Genomic DNA, 4,173 nt, shown 5'->3' with positions numbered 1-4,173 from the left:
ATTTTTATCAAAATAACATGTAATAAAATAATGTTTTTTTAATTCATGTATTATAAAAATGTTTTAACCCCCTACCCCCTTCAAAGTTGCTTTATTTTTAAAGACGTTTAAAACTTAAATAATATGATAACCACTTAGGTGTTATAGATTAATTAAAGAAATATAGGTATGATCCACCAAAAATTGTATTTAGTTATTTACAAATAATTACTTAAATAATCGGGGTTAGGTTCATCAACAGGATTATCTGTAAATTTATTAAATTAATGTAAAACAAATATCACTTAATTTAACTTGTTTAACGTATTGATATGGCTGTATAAATTACTAAGGACAAAAACATAATTAAAAAAGCTATATGCCTATATCTGATGAAAATTCTAAAACATGATCCCTAGTACTAGACATTTAAAACTTAAATAATATGACAAACAATTAGGTATTATACATAAACTAAAGAAATATAGGTATGATCCACCATAGATAATGTTAAAAATAGTATTTAGTTATTTCCAAATAATTACTTATATATTGCATGTAGTAATCTCCTTTAGGATTATCTGTAAATTTATTATATTAATGTAAAACAAAACATCAGTAAATTTAACTTGTTAACGTAACTGTATTATTTTAAACCAGCAACCTATAAACTTAGTACATGTAGATATGAACTATTGACAGAGGTACTAGAATTCGGAATTTTATATTTTTAATTTTTAATAATAATAAACTACTGTAAGTAACATAATTTTTACAACTTATATAAAGTGTCTGAGAATAAAATACTGTAGCAGTTTGAAGAATAGCAATCAATAATATATTATTTATTGGTTTTTTAACTTGTTACATTAGTGTGTCGAATTTTGTATGGATTGTGGATGCGAAGTTTCATAAAATAATGTTTTATTCCAATATTTCGTAAAAAATACGTTCTTAAAATGACTTCTATAGAGATAGTAATAATAGTATAACTTGTCGTCAGTGGGACAACCTGGGGGGTAGCCCGCTGACTATGATTTAGCCCCCCAAAAATATCCTTTATTGATTTTAAATTATACCCGTAAAATGGCATTTTGTCAATTAGAAAAAAAAAAATAAATATAGTCAAAACATTGTTTCGGTCAACTAAAGTTCCACAAGAAGGAGTGGGGATATTTGAGTTCTCAAAATCAGGAGCTTCGTATATTGTATATAAGGCATATCTCGTCGCGTAACATCATTAGCCATGGTTAATGTCAAAAGTGTATTATTATTATTATTATCATTATCATTATTATTGATACCACTGTACTTTGATTATTATTATATTTTGATATGGCTGTATGAATTACTAAGGTTTAAAAAACATACTTAAAAAAGCTATATCTCATGAAAATTCTAAAACAAAATCCCTAGTAATCTATCGTTAACAAACTAACGACCTAACGTAGCGTGGTATCCCTTGCTATAGCAGTAGATCGCTAGACGCCAAACCAGATCTTAAGTGACAAATGGCAATCACTCATCACTGAAACTAAATTCTTCTGACTAAATCACTACTCACTAAATAGATATGAACTTATTAGTGCAAACCACCTTAACGGAATAAAGCATGGCGGATCTACATTTATCTCCGACAAAATTGACCATTCTATCTTACCACCCTTCAATTATCTAAGTCCTTATCGAGTTAGCTGTTTAGCACGTCCTTAAAATCATTTTACTGGCAGATGCGGATGACATAGAAATTCTAGAGAATCTCAAGGTCAAATATCTTAAGTACACTTAAATAAATTAATAGAAGGTAGTGAAACAATTATCATGTCCAGACAGATAATGAACAAACAGAATAATATAGGTCAATAAACCTTTGAACAAGTAGATAACTTTAAATACCTGGGAGTAAATATAAACGCTGCCAATAATAATATATATAATGAATAATGAAATAAATATCAGGATATCGTGAGCAAATCAGGGCTATTTAGCCATATACATGCATGATGCATGAATATAATGTTCAAGTCAAGATTATTATCAGAAAAATCCAAAGTAAATCTCCATACTACGCGTATATTCGTCCTATCGCTGTTTATGGATGTGAAACATGGTCAACGACGAAAATTGACGAAGAAAAACTAGAAAAATAAAAACGAGTATCTCCACTGCAGATACATTGGACATGTATATTGTATAATATATTAATATGTCTTATAGCTACTGTCCTACTGACTAATTTATCAATATTGGAAAACGTGTAAAGAATAAAAAACGAGTTTCGCAGTCAACGTGTATTTAATTATTGTTAATTATATTGTATTTTCGAACAATACAATTTAAGATATTTAATGGTTAGTAGTTACAGATAATAAAGTACGGTGGGTACTGAAAAATGGTGAAAATATAATATACTCTCGTGTTTCAAGCTGCTTAACGTGTCTGTAAAATACTCCGTCGATGCAAGTTTAATTGCGTGAAGTAGAAATTGGGAGATCATTGCTTAATTCCAATGTAATTACGTACGGTAGTACACATAAATCTGATAAATTCAAATTCAAGTCTCAGCCAATCTAACCACCTAACGTTATGATTTTAAGTTTAACATGTCGGATGCAAATGAACTAATCTAGTAATTTATCATAGACAAATCTCATAGACTTGATCACCAGGAAAAAACGCACACAACTTACTGAAGAACGATAAAAATTAACAATACGGTACAGTTATAATTCTGTGTATTATATTTTTGAAGCTACTAGGTACATAAAATTATTGTTATACATATTTCATAATATACACATCATCATTATAAACTATACAAATTTATAATAAATAAACATTTAATACTAAAATATTTTTTATATTAAGATCATTAAAGTCAATGCTTGTAATTATTATGTCAAATATTCTTCAAAGAAGGATATAAGTACAATAAAATTATTACCCTATAATTTATAAACACTTACTTGTAAATCTAGCCATATGTAATAGAAAATCTGTGAAATTTTAAAATAATTCATATTCAATTATTATATAAAACTATGTTTGATTAGCATAAAAAATTGTCTAATTTAACGGTTCAAAAATATTAAATGAACTAATCTCGTTTTATTGATAATTAGGAAGTGCCTAGCTTACTATTGACTGAATATTTAGTGAGTGTTTTTACAGTATAATAACGATTGGTCTAACAAACTGTTACAAGGTTTCAAATATAAAATTAAAAAACTATATACCAAATATATAAGTAATCTACTATTTTTATTTAAAATGACACACACAAAACATTTCGCTGTAAAATTGATACAATCTCTGCTCAAAATCTAATATGGAATACATTATGTTATGTATTTAGCCAGTACTTAATTTAAATTATTTTGTTAAAATTATTATTTTTATTAGTTTCAAACGATTTAAATTTATATGAAGTAATATTAGAGTAGAATAGTAGATGTCAATAAATTACACACACATTTCAACATATTTTCTTAGTAGTTATAACAATTTATGAATACGAGGAATTCATTTCAAAATCAAAAAAAAAACGTCAATCAACAACAGAACTAAAATTAATAATTTTGTACATTTATCATTTAGGGTTAGTCTGCAGTAATCTCAACCATCGTCTAAGAATACCTAAACTAACCTAATATCCCTAACGACTAACTATATAACAACCTTTTAATACTTAAGTACTTAAAATTAAAACTATACCAAGTTCTCATTTATATACTAATAATAAGTTAAAAATATTACATTTTAAATCGGCTGAAAAAAAAATATTTAGTAACAGTATTAATTATAACATAATTATTTTTACATTAAGTCTAATATACATTAAAATTTAATTGATTGTATTAAATAAGATGTAACAATAATGTTCGACCTGCTAATCCGATGTGGAAAAAAATATTAAAATTACAGTTTATAGGTAACATTAATTGTATGTTGCTTGTCTAAAGCCGAGTACAATTTTAATATGTCATAAATATTTTCTATGTTATGAACGATTTATAATAACTTATTTAATATTTATATACAAAAGCTATATTTATTGAGTTTATAAACAGATTTTATACAACAGATTTAATATTATTTCTATCATAATTTACGATTTATTTTTTCATAAATAATACAATTTTTTAAAAAACCTTCAGGCTTAACATTTTTGTTACCTATATATTAATATTGTGT

At 26.0% G+C, this 4,173-nt stretch overlaps 1 long non-coding RNA gene across 1 annotated transcript; it reads right to left on the bottom strand.

The window, feature by feature from the left end:
- Nucleotides 1-212: 212 nt before the first annotated feature.
- LOC132921931 (uncharacterized) lies at nt 213-3,748 on the bottom strand. Its single transcript, XR_009660971.1, has 4 exons — nt 3,736-3,748; nt 2,946-2,975; nt 525-560; nt 213-247 (listed from the first exon to the last, which is right to left on the bottom strand). It is a non-coding gene; the product is annotated as an uncharacterized LOC132921931 (long non-coding RNA).
- Between the last annotated feature and the right edge of the window lie 425 nt (nt 3,749-4,173).

The sequence above is a fragment of the Rhopalosiphum padi genome, chromosome 2 (assembly GCF_020882245.1).
Source record: "Rhopalosiphum padi isolate XX-2018 chromosome 2, ASM2088224v1, whole genome shotgun sequence".
Taxonomy (NCBI): domain Eukaryota; kingdom Metazoa; phylum Arthropoda; class Insecta; order Hemiptera; family Aphididae; genus Rhopalosiphum; species Rhopalosiphum padi.
The sequence above is the reverse complement of the archived record's forward strand: the minus strand, read 5'-3'. Positions and strand labels throughout refer to the sequence as shown.